Raw genomic sequence first — 20,539 nt, forward strand, 5'->3', positions numbered from 1 at the left:
ATTAGTGGATATAGAGAATGTGAGTGAACTACTGCAGTTTTATGTAGTAATTTGCATGCATGCATGCGTGCACACTGATCAGGTGGGAAAAAAACTCAACTTTTTATCGGCTAATTTAAGTATTTTATTTTGAAAAATTGAGTACTGATTTTTGCAGTTGCTTTTTTTAAATATGTGAACAGGACATAGTCTTCCTTTCAAAAAATATATTACAAAAACTTTTTTTTTCAATTACCATTCCTCCATCACCTCCTCCATACTCCCTATGTCTGCCTCCAAGGAGAGAGAAAAGGTTGCTTTTCAGTGGCAAAACTGATGCCCCTCCCCCAATTCCATTTCTATCATCCCCACTGCCACTTTATGCATGAAACACACAAGTAGATTGAAAGCATTCAGTGGCCATTCAGATGGCAAAGAATGGAGATCCTTCGAGCTTTATTAGATATGAAGATCTACAATGAAAATCAATTTCTGGCCTTTTTATGCAGTTTAAATGACAAAGCCTCCACCCATTCAGCAGCCATTGTGTGTAGGAAAGTAATTCACTGGCACTGGCGAGACAAGAGCATGCCGTACTTTTTGACCTGCGATTGCAGATTCTAATATGATACAGACCTACAGAGATAATGGTAGGCACTTAATATCATCTAAGGAGAAGAAAAAGTTATCTGATATCTCTTAGGGATAAACAGCTTCATGGGAAGAATTTTAAGCAGTCTGGGATGGACAGCCATAAAAATGAAAAAACTTCTTTAGGAAGTGTATGAACGAAAAGGTATAAAAGCTTTCCTATTGTGTATAATACATTTTTGGACAGCATTTATTCATTTGTTTTCTCTGTGGCATTTGATATAAATCAGATGAGCTAATTGTTCTAGATATACAAATACATTCAAGGCACGTGACACAGGATTTGTCAGTGTAGCATTGAATGCAGTTGTTGATGTTCAGTTTTAAGGCAGAATATACTCTTGAGAGACTGGAGGGAGAAATCTTGCAGAAAGACCTGAAAGTGCTTATCAGGTGAGTAGGACAAGCTCCTGTCCGTTAAAGGAGTAACATGGTGGTTAGTCACACTTTCTAGGTTTTTATATGCAATTTGCAAAAGAGGACATTGAAGAAACACATTGAAAGTATTAAATATGTCCATTCTTTATTTCTAAAAGTGTTTTAAATTTATCGTCCTATTTTCAATTGGTTGAGAATGTTCTCCTCATAGTGTGTCACACGAGGATAACCACTCCCCTCATCCCTCTTCTTTAACTTGTGACCCACAGTTTGCTCCGCTGGCCTACAGGAAAATGGGGGAACATCTTAGCTAACTGACAGCTCTCATTACCACGCCAAGACAGTTTGGGTGAACTTTTATAGTGGGAAATTTAGGCTTTAAAATAAATTTAAATTTAAATCAAACAATATGCAGATTTGTTTTATTGTTCCTGTAATGGTTTTCACTGTCGACTTCTGGGCGGGCGGGTGGGTGGGCGGGCAGGCAGGCAGGCAGGCGTTTGAAGACTGAATTGCTTTTAGTTTTGAAAAGCATTCAGTTAGAAATTAGAAATAGAAAAGTTTAGGGACTTATTTTGTTTTCCTTAGTTCCCGAGAACCTTCCCTATTTTTTGTTTCTTTGTTCCGCCTCTGTTTTGAGGAGCGAGTGGCAGAGTTCGATGCTTAAGGTGTAGGCCGTTCGAGACTGCAGGTAAAATCTCGTTTTGTTTTACCTGACCTTTATAGTTTAGGTCAAATTTTCAGTTGTACAGCGCTTTGGATAAAGGCGCTATATAAATGCCTGCCATTTCATCTCTGCCAAAGTCAAATTGGTTTTTGGAGTATTGTATTGCCATTAAAAGCAAATGTCTTTTTCCTCTTTTTGACACTGTAAATTATGCTTACCGTCCTGTATTCTGCATTTTAGGTTATAAACTGAATGAACTGCTGTTAGCTCATGAGGATTTTCTGGTCAGAATTACTGTTTTATGCTATTTGACTGTAATGTATAAAATAGACATAGCCTTGTCCTTTCCATATCCGGGAATATATGATAGCTCTCTTTGAAGGACTGTGGTTGCATGTGGATGAATTGAAGCACTGTACCTTATCTCCAAGGCGGGAAAATAAATATCACACAGTGACTTTTGACCACAGCAGTGCAATAGATGTAGCATTTCACATTGAGATTGCTTGCGAATGGCAATTGTTTTATTATAAGGCCCTGGCAGTGAGTCAAGCTCTATTTCAAATTAAACTTTCAAGGTCTCAGCCTCATTTATTCATGTCAGAAGAAAGTCAAATTAAATTCCAAGTCAGATGAATAAATCCACAGTGAATATAATGACAACACTGCCTCGTCATTTGAAATGCTACATTTTGTTTGTTGAGGGGAATTAATTGGTATAATGCGATACAAAGAATGTGCTAAGTACAGTGTCACAAATTTTGGCTCTAAAATTGTATTCTGTCTTAGCCAATGGTGTGATTAGCAAGTGTGTCTATTGGAATCAAATGTGTTGGAGTGCACAATGGCTTCTGCCACCATCCTAAAACACACTTGAAGTTCTGATGATGTGAAATCAAACAGATGTTCCCTTGGAATATGTTGAAAAATGAAGACAGCCTGAAGAATGTCTGAAACAATCCCAGCCAACTGACAAAATTCCCTCTCTATTCAAGGGCTCTCTCAGCATTGTTTTATCTGAAAACAAAACAAACAAAAAGTATTAGCTAGCTGTAGCTTTATCAGTCCACAGCACTGTACTTCCCCTGACAATATCATTAAGTCTTTTTATTTGTGCATTTATTTATGATTGCATTCCTTTTCATTCCTTTCTCCAAAGCAAAAGAAATGACACAAAGAATTATGTTGGTTAGCACTGGCAGTAGTAATGGCTGAAATGCAGAGAGAAGGGAGCCAGAATAATGCCATGTAGATGCTTGAGGAAGTTGGAAAGAAAGCTCTTGTGTATACACACTGAAAGAGATTTGCGTTTCAGGTCACTCCTTCACTGATCACCTGATCTCCTCACCATCGTAAAATTTAAGAATCACAATTTGCGTACAGGTGGAAGATTTTATATTTACAGTGGTTTTGTGTTTCATTTGGTGTCCTGCATCTGCGGCAAGAATGCCAGTGGCAGGGAAAAAATACTACCTAGGTTCCAACAGCAGGGGGGAACCACGTTGCATTTCAGAGTGACTCGCCATATAAAGAGCATTACTTAGCTCTGGCTTGAAGATATCATTGGGGGAAATATTTGCTCTTTTTTAGCTGGGGAAATATTATTTGTCATGCCTCTTGATACCGTTAGCTACTAAACTACTGTAAAGAATTCAATGAGACACTGTAAACATTCCCCCCTTTCCCCACACCACTTCAATGAACAATTCACAGCCATCAGCAGTCAGAGCTGAGTAGTGACATAGTATCAACAATGTGCTATTATCTTTGATATGAAACAATAGGGAGAGCAACTGTTAATGAACTGAAGTCACAGAATGATGAAGGGCCATACAAAGATCGACAGAGAAGGCCTATATTTTTTATCTGAGCTTTCATTGAAATGTAGGCTACAGCACCTTTGAAATCACTGTTCACATGCTGTTATTATCAGTTACCAAATAAAATAATTCTTTTTCAGAGCGCAACAGGCTTAGACGCAGCAGACTTGTGGTTGCAGTTTGCTGCAGTTGCACACTGGGGACTGGGGTTCGATTCTTGGTCCTGCCAAAAGCCAAGTTTGGCCGGCTCACGTGGAGCAGCAATAATTGACTCGCTGCTCCAGAGGGAGGGACTTGGCAGGGTTAGTAGATTGCCGCACAAAAACAAGCACCTCGAGCGCCTTGGAATCACGGTCACGACTTGTGAGACGAGATGGTTTGAAGAAGGCGTGTCACTCTCCTGTCGGCCGCCGAGGGACAGGGTGTGGGCGGTGTATCTAATACTAGCTCTAATTGAATCAGACGGGGTCCAATTGGCTACCAAATTGGGAGAAAAAAAAAAAATATAAAAAAAAAAAATGTCATCCTAAAGCGTAACGCTAATCTAGGACTCCCATAGATTACACATGTCTGACATGGATGAAAGTTTGCGTCAAGGTCACCAACTGTAGGAACCCCCCAAATGGCAGAAGTATTTGAGAGGCGAAGGAAACGTGTATAGTCTTACCAGGCTCTACTGGAACTGGGTTAATTAAATGTTTTCTCGTTTATCTGACTCCAAAAGATGCTCCTCTGTTCTAACAGTTCAACAAAAGCAACTGCAAATGTCAGCCAATAGTGTGGCTCGATACAATCGCTGTCCATCTGTGCATCTGGCCTGTATAGCCTACAATGATACAATTATGCATCTTGTGATGGCACTAATGTATAGGCGAGTGATTATGGGTTATATACTGCTTTTGTGGCTGAAAACTATTAAGATTTATCTGATATTCCTGGAGAAATGTTTGGGCTTTCATAATCTGTATGTCTTCCTGACTAATTCAGAGTAAGAGGGAACACAATTCAGTGGGGGAAAGAATTCAACAACACCTGAACAGCTGTTTTACTCCAGTCCATCTTCCAGTTTTGCAATGGTTCCGGATTTTGCTTGTGAACTTTTCGAATTCTCGTAAAATTTAGTGATTATTATTACTATTAGATGTATAATTTGATTGGAAGCCCAAAGCTGAGTATGCTATGCATTTATTTTGGACTATATCTAAACTAGCTGGCCAGCTATGAACAAAATAAATCCATAGCCTGCTCAGCTTTGAGCTTCTGATAAAATTTGTGGACATTGTGGACATGTGTGTCTAACATTGTTAGACACACATATTAAAATAGCAAGCTAGATACCTATATACTAAGGTCTTATGTAAGCACTCTAGCCATCTGAGCAAAGGGACCATGGAGAAAACCTGGTGAATTGTGGCCCTATAATTTATAGGGCTATTTATTTATGTATTTATTTAATATTGGCAGCATTACCTTCCATAGCCCTGGCCCCCACGGGAACATTTTAAAAATGTTGGCACTTTTAAGCCATTTTTCATGCTTCTATGGAGTTATAGAAAGTAGATAGTATTATTTCAACAACATCTATAATCATAGATATGAAAATACACACCCATACATACAGTTTGAAGCTTCAGCCCTATTATAGCGTAGGTTGGGCTTAACAGTGTGATAGCCTGTACATGAGTCAACTCAGCAGCTGTTACCTGGAGCAGAGTCATTCATTAAATTAACCAATGTTTATAGATTATTGAATATAATGTTCAGCCTGTTTTTTAAATATGCTATAATATTTGTGAATTATAATATAGGATAGACTGAGAGGGTTATTTTTTTTGTTTTTTTTACATTTATCTAATAGCTTAATCTTTTTTTTTTTAAACTTTTTTTTTAATCCGATTTTTTTCCCTTTTTCTCCCAATTTGGTAGCCAATTGGACCCCGTCTGATTCAATTAGAGCTAGTATTAGATACACCGCCCACACCCCGTCCCTCGGCGGCCAACGGGAGAGCGACACGCCTTCTTCAAGCCGTCTCGCCTCCCAAGCTGTAACCGTGATTCCGAGGTGCCCGAGGTGCTGGTTTATAGCTATTATCAGCCTAATAATGCATACTGAATTGATTAAGCCAGTAGGATCTTTTAAGGAAGACCCTTTCAATCAAATAAATAAGTAATCAGAACAGTAGCTCAACGTAAAATGGGCAACAACATACCATATCCGGCAATAACATTTCACTTAATTAGTTAATGTCAGTCTATAGGACCTATATTGTGTTATTCCATCATTTACTATTTCACGAGAGTGGAAAAATTATGTAAAAAGCATGCAAAGCACCTTTGTCATTTATCACCATCGGAAAAGTGAGAGCTGTCAATTAGAAAGAGAGGGATGGCAATTGACCATCACAAGTCTGGTAATGGGTACAAATACATACAAAATGGTTAAACATACGACTTAGTACTGTAAAGTCAATAATAGATATAGACGCAAGTGCATGTTGTCCCGACAGATGGTGAGGAAAATAGAGGCCATAAAGAATCCAATAATCCTGGTTCAAGAATTGCAGAGATTGGTTACATTTCAGGGTCACCAAGTCTCAAAAAGAACCATAAAAATCCACCTCCTATACCAACAAACTCTTTAGAGGGATGGCACAAAGAAAGCCATAAATGAGCACAAGAAACAAAACCAAGCATCTGGATTTATTGCATTGTAATTATTATTGTGTAGGCGGCCTGTAGCGTAGTGGTTAAGGTACATCACTGGGACCCGCAAGGTTGGTGGTTCGATCCCCAGTGTAGCCACAATAAGATCCGAATAGCTGTTGGGCCCTTGAGCAAGGCCCTTAACCCTACATTGCTCTAGGGGGGGATTGTCTCCTGCAACTGTACGTCGCTCTGGATGTGAGTGTCTGCCAAATGCCATTAATGTAATGTAATGACTGGAAGACAATGCTATGGTCAGATGAGACCACACCATTGACATTTTTGGCGGCAAAAGTTACAAGGAGAAGCACCTCATACCTAGTGTCAAATGTGGAGGTGGTTCATTGATGTTTTGGGGATGTTTCGCTGCCAGTTGTCCCGGGGCACTATTTAAGATCAATGGCATAGTGAATTCAACAAAATACCAGGACATTTTGGCAGAAAATCTGGTTGTCTCTGCTAGGAAGCTGAGACTTGGTTGTTTGCTGGATTTTCCAGCAGAAAAATGTCTACAAACATACATCAAAATCCACACAGAAATGGTTAAGTGAAAACAACATGTTTGGCAATAGCTATCTCTGCCTCTAGATCCCTAAATCCCATCAGAAACCTGTGGTCTGAACTGAAGAGGGCAGTCCATAAGCACAAACCCAAGGATATCAATGATCTTTAAAAGTTCTGCATGGAGGAATGGTCAAAAATATATCCAAATGTGTTCTCTTACCTTATCACACGTTATAGGAAAACTGATGGCTGTCATTTCAGCCAGGAGCGTTTGCACAAAGTATTAAACCAGGGGTGCAAATCCTGTTTGTTTGTCAAACCTGTTTTTGGGGGAAATACATTTTAATTTTAATTTGTAAAACATGCTACACATGTTGGAAAATAATTCCTAAGGCAGTAATATTATTTTTTATACAGTATTTTGTGCATATTTATCAAGGGTACCAAAAAGTTGGGAGCCCACTGTACGTGTTAATACACCATTCCGTAGTTTTTTGTTTTTTTTCCCCTTGCTCTTGGGTTTGCCACTGGTAACATGTTAAACATTAAGTGAATGAGTTGAGAGTGAGAGAGGCAGGAGAGCATCCGGAGTGACATTATAACCACAACTTCAATTGGTAATCCAATTTAAGTCAAAAGTTGGGATCATACTGAGTATAAACTCTCAGTATGCAGATGTCCCTCCCCACCACCACTCTACTCCCTTCCCTTTTTTGAAAATAAATCAAAGAGGGTATTAGCAGGGAGGGTTATCCCCAACACTTTGCTGGAGGCTTCGGCTAATCTGCACGAACGAGAAACGAGGTTAGTTAAGCATTTTAATGGCCTTAGTCCTGTGATAATTAGGCCTGCCCTGAAGGGAGCTCTGTTGAGCCACTCAGGCCTTGAAATGGAGCAGGGAATGACTGCCGGGGACTAATCCCTGCACACACAATGAGCCTGAACTAATTTGCTGAGTAAACATTTTCTCCCATTACTCTCCAGCCCCTTTCTTTCAAGTCCTTAAAGGTCTGTTCTCTTTATCTCTGCCTTTTTTCCCTATGTATTTTTAGCCATTGGAGCTTGTGTCACCAAGGTCTGGGCTTTTCTTTTCCCCCCTTTTCCCCTTGTAGAGGATTGTTCTCTTTGTTTTTTTCCTACCCAAAATAGCAATGAAGGTGTTCATCAGGGCTCAGTATTTGGCACCCCTAAGTATTTGGTATTTTTCAATTATATGATCCTCATGGTTGACTCATGTAATGGTCACAATTGCTCATACTGTCTGGTTTGATAGTGGCAGGGCACCATTTGTAGAGCCTGATCTGTAGACTCAAAAGCTACATATTCAAGTAGCACATACTTCTCAGAAGCATTCCATGAACAATCATCTGTGACATAAAAGTAAATATGATAGTCCAGTGCTCTGAAACTTGACAAGCCAAACACCTTGTATTATTTGAAAAGGACAACTGAAGTACAGCTCACATGAAAGACTATAATAATGTGATGCTAAAATATGAAGGATGGAGTGAAATTCAGCTTTCCTACTATGCAAATTCCAAGATCCATCCCATAATCCTTGTGTCACTCCTCCCCTGTATGCTAGTGTCTGAAAGACAAAGGCGTGCCCTGCTGTTTGCTGCCTATAAAGCTCATCTCTCTTCCTGAATTAATCTGACCCAGTCTTCTCTGTATGCCCCCTGATTGACTAATCCTGGCGGCCTGATCTGTCGAGGCTGAAAATCTTGAGCCGATCCACATATCTTTCTTACCTATGTTACTGGGGCTCTGTACATGATGGGGCCTGGGGATAGCGGTACCATTGTTACCTCCCACAAAGGAAGACATCACATTAAAAGTGCTCAGTATCTTTTTGAACTTACATTAGTCAGATTGTGTCGGCCTGCCAAATACTCAGATATGTATTCTGTCTCTCTACTGTCTCTACTGAAGAAAAATATTCCTGAACAGACATGGTTAAGGAAAATTCTGTAAAACTGGACATTATGAACTGTAATATTGTACCAGAAACTTCTGTCATCAAACAGAACCTATGGCTGTTAAGAAACAGAAAATGAATGTAGGAGTTGAGTATCTGGTGAGTCTAGAGAATATTTGACAAAGCCCAATTGAAACCTGAGAGGCACTAAGCCTAGTTCAGTTCATATGTTATAGGCCCAAGTCCACTTGGAATTTCAACCTCTGAGTTGTGTCTAGTTAATATGTGAGAGACACTGATTTAAGTCATGTTGATATTCGAGAGGTGTAGACCCAGGCCCAGGCTCCTAAGACTCTGGGCTTTTTGTGCACAGCACTCATGATGTTTCAGTTAGAAGCATCTCAATTTAATGGTTTCTGTGAAAAACTGTGTAATTCAGGTCTCCTGGTCTGATGTTTGTGTGTGTGTCTGTGTGTATGTGTGTGTGTGTGTGATACTGGTTGCTGTGGAAATTCTGCTTGCTTAACGCTCAGTCAATTCTAATAATTTTAACACTGAGAAAATGAGGAAAGCTGGAGAAAATATGTTTGTTTTATGCATAACCAAAAGCATAATTACTCTGCCATTTAGAGATTTGATCAATATGATTTGTATGTATTTTGTACATATTCTATATTATAATGTACAAAATACATACAAATTCAGCGATGAAAATGCTAAAAGTGCAGACTCTTGATTCATAACCAGGGTGTTGCTGCCTGTTCACTACTGTGGTTGTGCCTTGATTGTTTTGGGCCCTGTGGTGCAGCTGCAGGTGCTGTCTGCATGTTTCTTTGTGCCATGTGTATCACAGGAGCCTCCACCTTGGGCTACTTAACCAAAGGACTAACTGCGGGTCCTGTGGGCTCCTAGGATTGTGCTCTGCATTGAGCAGTGAGATGAGGATTAACAGTGAGACTTGATAAAGGGGTCAGAGGTGCAAAGTGATTATTTTGTGAGTGTGTGTGTGTGCAGTGGCAATCCACAGCTGCCCTGTGGATATAATATATGCTTGCATTGGGGTAGAAAGGAGCGGGGGTGTGGGGGGGGGGGGGGGCTGGTGAGGGAGAGGTGGAATTGATGGATAAGGTTAGCTCAGCTATCAGACAGGAACATCACAATCAAGCCGTCAGCTCAATGCCGCTCTCTCTTTTTGATAAACAGAGGAATAGGATTACAATTTGGACAGGTCCCGGGGCAGTTGGGAAGCTCACCCTGCCTCACCCTGGCGATTGGTTTGTGAAAGGAGCAAAAAGAAAAAAAAAAATCTGCCACACAACCGTTGCTGTCCTTAGGATCTTTTTGCATGGTTAGAGAGAAGGTCATTAATCATTAAACTGCAAAAGAGACCAAGTTTGAATGTAATTCTACGGTTTATCATTTAAACAACAAAAAACTTTCTTCCTTTCATATATTTTTCTTTTTTGTACATCTATAACTACTGTATACACTCAGTGACCACTTTATTAGGTAGACCTGTATACCAGCTTGTTAGTGCAAATATTTTATCAGCCAATCATGTGGAATGATTGAATGTGGAATGATGTTTATGCAAACAGGGTGGGTATCTTCTGGGATTTTCATGCAGAACAGTCTCTACAGTTTAAATTCTGTGGGCAAAAATGTATTGTTAATGAGAGAGGTCAGAGGAGAATGGCCGGACTGGTCAAAGCTGACAGGAAGGTGACCATAAGGCAAATAGCCACACATTTCAACAGTGGTATGCAGAAGAGCATCTCTGAACATACAATGTGTCAAAACTCCAAGTAGATAGGCTACAGCAGCAGAAGACCAATAAGTAAAAAAAAGTCTACCTAATAAGTACCTAATAAAGTGCTCACTGAGAGTACGTTCTGCAGTAGTGGCTGTTGTCAGTTACATTATTGTAAATTTTAACATAAAACATAATGTATGTTGCAAATGTATTTTGGAATTGATTTAGTGACAGAGATCACTCTGTTAATTTCAAGGCCCTTGAAAAACTGTTATCAATTCAGAATCAACACAATGACTACAGTACATGCCACAGTCATTTCTCTCTCTATGCCAGGCTGGGATTTCAAACTCGACAAACCTGCAGAGAGCAGTCAAACCATATTAGAGTGCAAGTGGGAGGATGGCCAATTAAGACATTTTAATTAACAAGAAGGGAAAGTCCTGCCAAATTCGCACTAATTTTGCTAAACCACATGTGAGGTCTTTGGAAGCTCACAATAGGTGGCACAGACACAAAGCCCTATTATCTTCAAAAAATAAAATAATAGAGAGAGAGAGAGAGAGAGAGAGAGACCAACAATTTCACTGCTCTTGGTAAGAACCTCTCTTCGTTTATTCATGGTGTTGCCACCCTACAAATGCATGACCAAGCAGAAGTTAAAACTTACTCACTGGGAGACGGTTGTGGCACTGACCCGCTTCTGCCTTCATCCTCCTGCCCTCAGAAGCATCCATTATCCTTCCTTCATACCTCCTATCCTTTTTGTAGCCGTACCCTGGGACACCCCTCTTAACTCTCTTTCATCCAGAATGCCCAGGAGGCAGTCACATGGCACTCAATGTTCAATGTTCAATCTACCTGAAGTGCATTTCCTGTTAGAAGGTGAGGTGTGTGCACACGTTATATATTGAGGTCCTCTTTCTTTTCTGCTGAAATCATATGAATTCATGGCTTCAGCTTAGAATTCCATTGAAACTCCTCATGGTTTCAATTTTATTTTAATTAGCACTCCAGTATTAACTCAATTCAGTGAGGACCATTGTCATAGTTATGTTTGGCGGTATGGCTCTGTTCTGGAAGACCTCCCAGAGTGGGCAGCAGCAAAACCCCCCACAGGGATACACACACACACACACACACACACAACAGATCTGGCAGCACAGCATAGATTTATTTGTACAGATAGGTTGACAGCATATCTTTGGATGTGGGAGGAAAACTGAGTACCTGGAGGAAACACATGCAGACACTGGATAACATACAAACTCCACACAGACAGGCTCAGGTCGGATTGAAGCCAAGACCTTCTTGCTGTGAGGCAACCTTGCTATCAACTGTACCACTGTGCTGCCCATAAAGCAGGGCTACTCAACGGCAGGTCCTACGGGCTGCAGTGTCTACAGGTATTTGTTCCAACCATGCAATACACCACCTAACTAATCACTAATTATTTTACCTGTTCAGGAAGTAAGATCATGAATTAAATCAGGTGTTAGACACTCAACTTGCATGTTGAGTTGCCCTCTCAGTAGGAGGAGCAGAGGTGGTGAAGTGGTGTTATTCTAGCAGTCTGCAGTAGTTGCATGCAGGAGGAAGCGCCAATGAGTAAGGGGAGGCTGTTTAAATAGACTGCCCTGATAAATGAATGCACTGCTATAGGTGAACATTACTAATCAGCTGAGACATCTGATTCACCCTGAGCTGGCTTGACCTTGACCTGAATTAGAGACTTGTATGGCAGTCAACCACAATTGCAATTTACAATTTTCTTTCTTGAATGTATTTGAGGAATTATTTACCCTGTTTTGCCACATTTTGTCAGAAATCCTGATGTATGCCAAACATGAAGAATAAAATTCCCATTGCTCTTATTGTCATTTTTAACTGATCAAATTAAAGACTGAGGAGAAGCAATAGCCTCCTAATTGGTGAAAGTGTAGACACTTGGCCACTAATGTGGCATCTAATTTGGTAGATGAAGAATTTAAAGACCAAAGAGCCAAACCTGAATTGTGTTAAGTTTAAATAAATAAATTATGAAATAACCTAAACACACATTTTACAGCCTTAATTGAGCAAGAGATTGGCTGTAACAAAAGTCAGCATACATAGGGGTCCCCCAGGACTGAGTTTGAAAACCCCTGCACTATAGGACTGCACTGGTTCCATGGACTGTTGTTTTGTATGCATAATTTCTCATTAAATAGTAAGTGGTTTCCAATGCAGCCAGCCAGCATTCTTTCAAAGAAGCCATCAATGAAAAGAAAACATATTTTCCTCTGCCAGTGAGGGGAGCCAAGCAAATTGCTGGGGGTGAATATCACCCAAATGTATTACGCCCCTCATGTAATTACCCCTGGCATGTTGACATTCGTACTATGTGGTTCCAGTAGGTATAGAAGCTGAATGAACAATGAATATTTACTGTGGTGCTGATATAGCACTGAAGCATGGAAGTATTATGACATCTCTGGGACACAGGCATGGAAAGGCTTACAGGCAAGAACAAGCTGCTTTTCATTCATTGTTGGAGAGACCCCGGTAACAAGGGTTATCATCAGTGTGATGTACTGAAATATCCAACATGATGCCTTCAGAGCAGGGGGGAGACGACTGTCAGGACTCTTCCTAGTGCCTTATTTAATGATTATGGGAACAATGGTGAAATTATGTTGTCATGGTTTGGCATTCTCTCCAGATAAGCTCAAAGGTACCTGTGGTTGACAGGTCACCCTTGCTGAGCTTATACAACACATCCTCAAGAGAGTGCAAATGCAGGTACACAATCTGAATGAGCTGTAAAAATATTAACTGTTTCATCGGTAATCACTCAGGTGTTTCATGCTCCCATAAGATATTCTGTCCTAAACTTGCACAGCTTATCCTCACATAATTGAAAGTTGAACTTTATTTTTGTGTTCAGTCAGGACATTTTTGCAGAAATAGCTTTATTTTCCCTCTAGTTTCCATAGCAAATAAATTGGTTACAATAGTTTTCCACATCTTTCTTTCTCTTGAGTTGAGAGAGCTTGAAAACAGATTTAGTCAATTCCCGCTCACTGGCCTCCTCCATGCTTCTCTACTCCCCTCTCTTACCCTCAGCCCTGTGCTGGACAAATCTTTTTTGGATGGATAAATAGCACCAATGTACTTTTATAGCCTCAGTCCCAAACAGTCGACCATAAATAAAAGGAACTTTCCATTTATCTCTGGGAGAAAAGAGTTCCTATTAGGGTCGCTGTTGCCACAGGCACATTTCCACTGTCTGCTTTCCAGAATGCCTGGTTGGTTCAAGGTGCTATCAAGTGCTCACCAGGACAATTACACACTGGGAACCCCCCTCCACTGTCACCCCATATACGCCGCACACACACCCCCTCCCCCTGTGCCAGCCAGCAATGGAGGAGATGGTACAGATGATAAGGTTGGAGGGGAATAATGGGGGGGAGGACTGTGATAATGGTCTGCTGAATGGTTGGAATAAAGTATCATTGCTTAGTGCCGCAAGTCAGACACTGATGCTAATGCAGGAATTTGAACCCCCCCCCCCCCCATCTGCCCAGAATAATAATAACCAAACACACCTTGTATAGAGGCAGAGTGAGTGAGATATATAAATAAAAATGCTGAACATCTTTCAGGAATTACTTTATTTTGCCTTTGGGTAGCAACAGTCTTCTGACACCCCTTTATATCCCCTATGGTGTTGTGATATTTCTCCCTTTCTGTATTTTTTCATCATTTGATAACATAAAAAGTAGATTGCTGCAAGGAGCCATACAGCTTCATGAAAAGCAAGTGTTGGGTTTTAAATAGACCATGCCCTGCCAGTGTGAGCATGTCAATCTCATTTCAGGCCTGTCCACCAAATCTCAACTCGTCCTCAGCGGACACCTATCACTTTCTTCCAGTGGTGTTGGGCGGCCTGTCTCGGAGTGAGGATAAGGATGTTCCCCTTACACCTATGACCAAAGTCTTGTTACATCTGAAATTTTTGACGGTCTATAGCAGCACACCCATTCTATTTCATCCTTTTTGTAATTTTTCCATCTGTCTGGTTGTTGACTCAGGCTCAGTCTGTTCTGCTGCTGCTTTCTGTAAAACATAAATAAAGGGGTTTGCTGGGAATTGCTTTGTTGTCATGCAGAATCCTTGTCTTCCAATGAGAGTATCACCCTCACACAAGCATGTGGAAAACATAGCCAAGGACGGGATGCATGAATAAAGAGATGAGAAAGTGATTCTGCAAATCTTCAACCACAAAGGGGAGAACGGAATGGATCTGGAGGAGAATCTAGATTTCAGAATGTCTGATTTGTTTTGTATCTCTGCATGGACAGCCTTTCTCTGATCTTGCTAGCACACAGTGGCAGAATGCAGCAAGATCAGAGAATCCAGAGGCCCAGACAAATAAGCCATTGTGCTGCCTCAGAGAATGCCTCTTGTGCATGCAGTCAATGATAGGGGAAGTTCACAGCCAGGATTGAGAGCCTCCACAGAGAGACTTCCAAAGATGCTTAGTCTTGAGCTTGTTTAAGATGGTAAACTAATTGGAGAATACAGGTCTCCTCTTGCTAGGGCCTGCTCTCAAATCATGCACAAAGGATGCTAACACTATGATCCCAACTGAAACCTGTGTTCTTCACAAAGATTTTTAGTTTTTCCAATTGAATTAGCCTGTTTTTCCTGTCAAGCATGGCACCAGTTCCTGAATCATATTTCCTTGCATGTATTAAGCCTCATTTTTACATTACATTCTACATTTTTTGTGAAAATATACACTCACTGAGCAGTGAACACTTTTTAGGAACACCTGTACACCTACTTATTGATATCATCATCTAATCAGCAATTTGTGTGGCAGTAGTGCAATGCATACAATCATGCAGATACGGCTTCAGTTAAGGTTCACTTCAACCATCAGAATGGGGAAAAAGTGACTTTGACTGTGGAATGATAGTTGGTGCTAGATAGGGTGGATCTCAGATCCTGGGATTTTCACACACAACAGTCTATAGAGTTTGCAAAGAATGGTGTGAAAAAACATCCAGCAAGCAGCAGTTCTGCAAGCCAAAAAGCCTTGTTAATGAGAGGTCAGAGGAGAATGGCCAGACTAGTCAAAGCTGACAGGAAGGTGACATTAAAACAAACAACCACACATCAAACCTCTAAGTGGATAGTCTACAGCGGCAAAAGATAAATATTAAGTCTAATAAATACCTAATAAAGTGCTCAGTGTATGTGTTCATATTAAACTGAAACATTATTATTTTGCGGTGTTGAGTTTCACCCAGCATTTCAATAAAACAACACCACAAATTAAACCACAAATGAATCGAGTACATTAACATACTATATGTACATCATCCTGGATTACAACTGGAATTTTGCTTTATGTGATATTGTGTATGTTTTGGAGTATACTAACAAATGGAGGGTTTTAAACAAATATATATTTCCGCACATGGAAGGTGAGAAAGTACTATACTGTGTAACATAAATGGTCAGTCATTGATAATAATATCATTAGGATTTACAACTTTCTAATACCTCCATAAACTTTCATAAGGGTGGCTTTTCACAGCCCTCGCTAAGTGGTCTTAGTCGCCTGTCGTAGGGTTTTCTGTTGAGCAGGTTCTGGAGATAGCAGGGCTCTGGAGGCACAGTTTCTCTCACAGGATCCCCTTGGACAGAAAGAACAAGACAAGGAAAAAAGTCCGGGAGAGAAAGGAGAAGGCAGGAGGGAATTGACACAGAGCTTGGCGATGAGCCAGAGCCGGCCTCCTTGCGTCTAATGTACAAACGGGGATTTATTTAAACAGTAAGAAGAGAGGACAGCTTCACAGTGGCGGATTAATTTTTGCTTTTTATTCAGAAAATAAAAGAGACTTTGAATTATTAAGAGATAGCGGGATTAGAGTCCTCTTTTTCCAACCCCAATCTAGACTCCTTTTAATTTCCACTTCATTAGAATTCTTTTTGAAGTATTTAAATGTGGACAAAGGAATAGAAAGAGAGAAAGCTGAAAATATTAAATATCAGTTAAACAGTATTGAACATAAGCCTAGACCTTCCTTCAGTTATATTGATCCTGCGTGCTCGCTTCACAATTACCAACTTTTATTGTAGGTTCAGCCAAGTGCAGAGAGGCCGATTTGAAAACTATTCATCCCAAGGCTATAGGCTGTGGTGGGGTATCTGTCTCTCTCTCCTTCTCTCACTACCTCACTCCATAAGCAAGAAATCCAATTCAAGTCATTTAATAAGGCCGAGCTTGCATAAACAGGGTGTGTCTGCACATTGCTCTGTCTCATCATTGGTTGGATGTCACTGAGGGCAAGGTGTCAACATGTTTCGACAAGAGAGACCCTGGTTAATATGGACACTATAAAAGAAGGGAAGCACATAGCACAGCAACATTCTCTGGAAACATTCCTTTTTCTCTCAATTTGGTTGCCAATTGTATCCCAAACTTGGCTTTTTGCAGGACCGGGGCGTGAACCCCGGTCTTTGGTATGCAACTGGATCAGACTGATGCCTACATCAAGATCCAATGCAGCTCACTATTTCTGCAAATTTTAAAGCAAGATTGCTTTTTATTTTCAGTTTTTACTGTCTACTGTCCCAAAAATTGGGGGAAATTTGGGAACCCTTTTGGATAATTCTGTTTTTTAAAAGGATGATTACTAAGGCCCAGACCCAGGTGATTTACTCATTAGGGCTTCAGTGAGTCAGGTGAGTATAATTACAGGGCAGAACTTTTTATTCTGATGGAACTCCATGCCTTCTCCAGTATCCAACTACAGTGGCTTTTCTGACCGGTGTTACCAGCCATGGATTTGTTCCTCTAATAATTTGTCCAAGGATTTCAGAATGAGATTTCAAGGAGAAGGCTACAAAACTCTCTCAATATTTCAAACTACCTATCACCTGTCAAAAACATCCATCCATCCATCCATTATCTGAACCCGCTTATCCTGATCAGGGTCGCAGGGGGCTGGAGCCTATCCCAGCATACATTGGGCGAAAGGCAGGAATACACCCTGGACAGGTCGCCAGTCTATCGCAGGGCACACACACCATTCACTCACACACTCATACCTACGGGCAATTTAGACTCTCCAATCAGCCTAACGTGCATGTCTTTGGACTGTGGGAGGAAACCGGAGTACCCGGAGGAAACCCACGCAGACACGGGGAGAACATGCAAACTCCGCACAGAGAGGCCCCGGCCGACGGGGATTCGAACCCAGGACCTCCTTGCTGTGAGGCGGCAGTGCTACCCACTGCACCATCCGTGCCGCCCCCTGTCAAAAACATTCTAAGAAAATTCAACATAATTGGAGCAGTTGAGGTCAAAGCATGGTCTGGAAGACCAAGAAAGATTTCAGATCAGCCGAAACCTGGTGATAAATGCTCAGAAGAACCCATACATCACTGCAAAATATCAGTGAAAAAGAGTGAAAAAGAACTGAAAAAAGAGTAGCAGACACCAGTCTAGCTATTCACAGGACAACAATACAATGTTTTTTAAACAACAAAGACCTGGCAGAGTTTCCAGAAAGAACTGCCTCAACAGAAAATTAAGCGTCTGAAGTATGCAAAAGAAAACATTGAGATGCCTGAAGCCTTTGGAAAATTGAACTTTTTGGCCACCACCAAGGAAGGTATGTTTGGGGAAAAAAGGATGAATAGAAGAACACCTTGCTGACTGTTAAGCATGGAGGTGGATCCATTATGCATTGGGGTTGTGTGGCATCTGGGGGCACAGGATATATTGTGCGAGTGGAAGGAAGAATGGATTCTACCAAATATCAAGAAATTCTACAGGCTAATGTTCAAAGGTCAGTTCAGATGATGAATAGAATGGCCACCTCAGTCCCCAGACTTGAATATTATTGAAAATCTGGGGACAGATCTCAAACATGCTGTACATGCAAGGAGGCCAAAGAATATTTCTGAGCAATAAGTGTTCTGCTAGAATGGGGGGAAAAAAAAGATGGCTACATGGAAGCATTTACAAGCTATTATAGTTGCCCAAGGAGGAGTTACAAAATACTTACTGACAGGGTTCCAAAACTTTTGCACATGGGCCTTTTTCCATTTTTTCTATTATTTTGAAAAAATGTCAAAAAGTCATCTTCCTTTAAAAATGGAAGAAATGTGTCATGTTTAATGTTGTACCATTTAGAGGTCAGTTTTGCTTCTGTTCACTTAGATACTCATTTTAAAAGGCTTTTTGACCATGGTCACACCTCTGTATATGAACTCCCTCCCTATAGTAAGAACTGTATTACAAACAACACATTATAATACGACCTGAATGATCATTTTCAATTCACATCTTCCTCCTCAAAATTTTATTTTTTCATTCATAAAAAAATTTGATTCAGCACCTGGGTTCAGTCTAAATTATACTGTGCAGTAGAAAATTCCCAGCGGCTATGGAAAGTTCAGTTTTGCAGAAAATTCTCTGTCATACAACTGGTCCATAATCTCTGGCAATTCTCCTTTGTGCAGAGGATTACCACTGCAAGTGTTACTGCCTATTTACTGCCTTTACAGTTACCCACAACAGCCCCTCCTGCTAGGGCCAAGCCAAAGCTAAGCCACATTTAGCATATGTAACAAAGCTGAGGTTTAGAACAACTTTGAAATGTGACCAAGGCTATTTGAACTGGAGGTTTGCATAACAATTTGCCACTATGGATTACCTGTGTAAACTAGAGATGAGTGCAGATTTGTGCTGTGTGTTTTGCTTATGTAAAGAGCGCTTCTCACTCATCTCCCTGGGGTGGGGTGAGTGACACTGCTTTGACCTAATGCGCTAACACGCCTCTTCCCACTGTAGCTTTTCTTTCACTCTAAAATGGAAATCCATGTGCAATAAACAAGATGGCTTCCTGTTGGATTTACAACAAATAATAATTCAAATATGCAACATAAACAGTTGTTCTTAATCACTATGGTGATCTGAGCAAGTCTGCCGAACAGACTAAATGCCACCACCTAAAAAAAAATACAGAGTAATTACAGTGCATCACTCTGCAGTCAGATTCACTGTACCACTCCAGATGGCCAGATACCGTGGGTTCCAGCAGAAATATGATAAATAACATGGATAATGATCTATATTTTACGTTCAAACATATGGGAAAACAAATGTATTTTTTATTTAGTAATCAAATTTTTTATGAAAACCACCAAAATTACTGCCACCCCTAACAATTATTGTAAGTAAAATCATACAAAGTGAAATTGACAATACAATTTTAATTCATTTACCTAATCTCAGTCTAAAGGAACTATATTGTGTCATTTCATCACTTCCTGTTGCACTATAGTAAAAGAAGGCAAAATCCCCTTGTCAACCATCAGCATGGGAAAGCGCAAAGAACTGTCAATTCAGAAGACAGACATGGCAATTCACTATCACAATTCGGTTACAAAAAATACAAAATCGGTTAAACATACCACTTAGCACTGTAAGGGCAAAAATAAAAAGGTGAAAATATATGGAATGATGACTTGCCAAGAAGAGGATGCAAGTGCAAATTATCCCCACAGACGGGAAAGAAGGTGGCAAGGTAGGCCATAATTAAACCAAGGATGGCAGTTTAAGAATTGTAGAGAATCGTTGTGTCTTGGGGTCACCAAGTCAAGTAAGAATCAATGAATCTGAAAATATCTGAATGGAGGAATGGTTAAAAATCCCTGCAAATGTGTTCTCTAACCATATCACAAATTATAGGAAAATACTCACAGATGTCATCTTAGCCAGGGGTGTTTGCACAGGGGTGCCAATAATTGTGGAACCTGTTGTTTGGGGAAATACATTTTATATTTGAAAAAATGTAAGCCATCCTAGACTTTGGTTGATTCCATTGAATCAATAATAGAGCACACTGCTTTACATATGTTGGAAAATAAAGCTTATGTCAATAACTGTATTATTTTTTAGTTTACAGCATTTTTTGTCCATGTTTATCAAGGATGCCAGTAATTCTGCAGCCCATTTTATTTACATGGAAATTTGCATTGTGGGCAGAGGGCACTGAGGGCAGTTGTTTTGTTACAAGTTGAAATTCAACTATCTTGCCATATTGCAAATATATAATTGTCATAATTTTAATTTTGTTGCCTTATATTTTATATAATAATCA

The sequence above is a fragment of the Conger conger genome, chromosome 4 (assembly GCF_963514075.1).
Source record: "Conger conger chromosome 4, fConCon1.1, whole genome shotgun sequence".
NCBI lineage: Eukaryota > Metazoa > Chordata > Actinopteri > Anguilliformes > Congridae > Conger > Conger conger.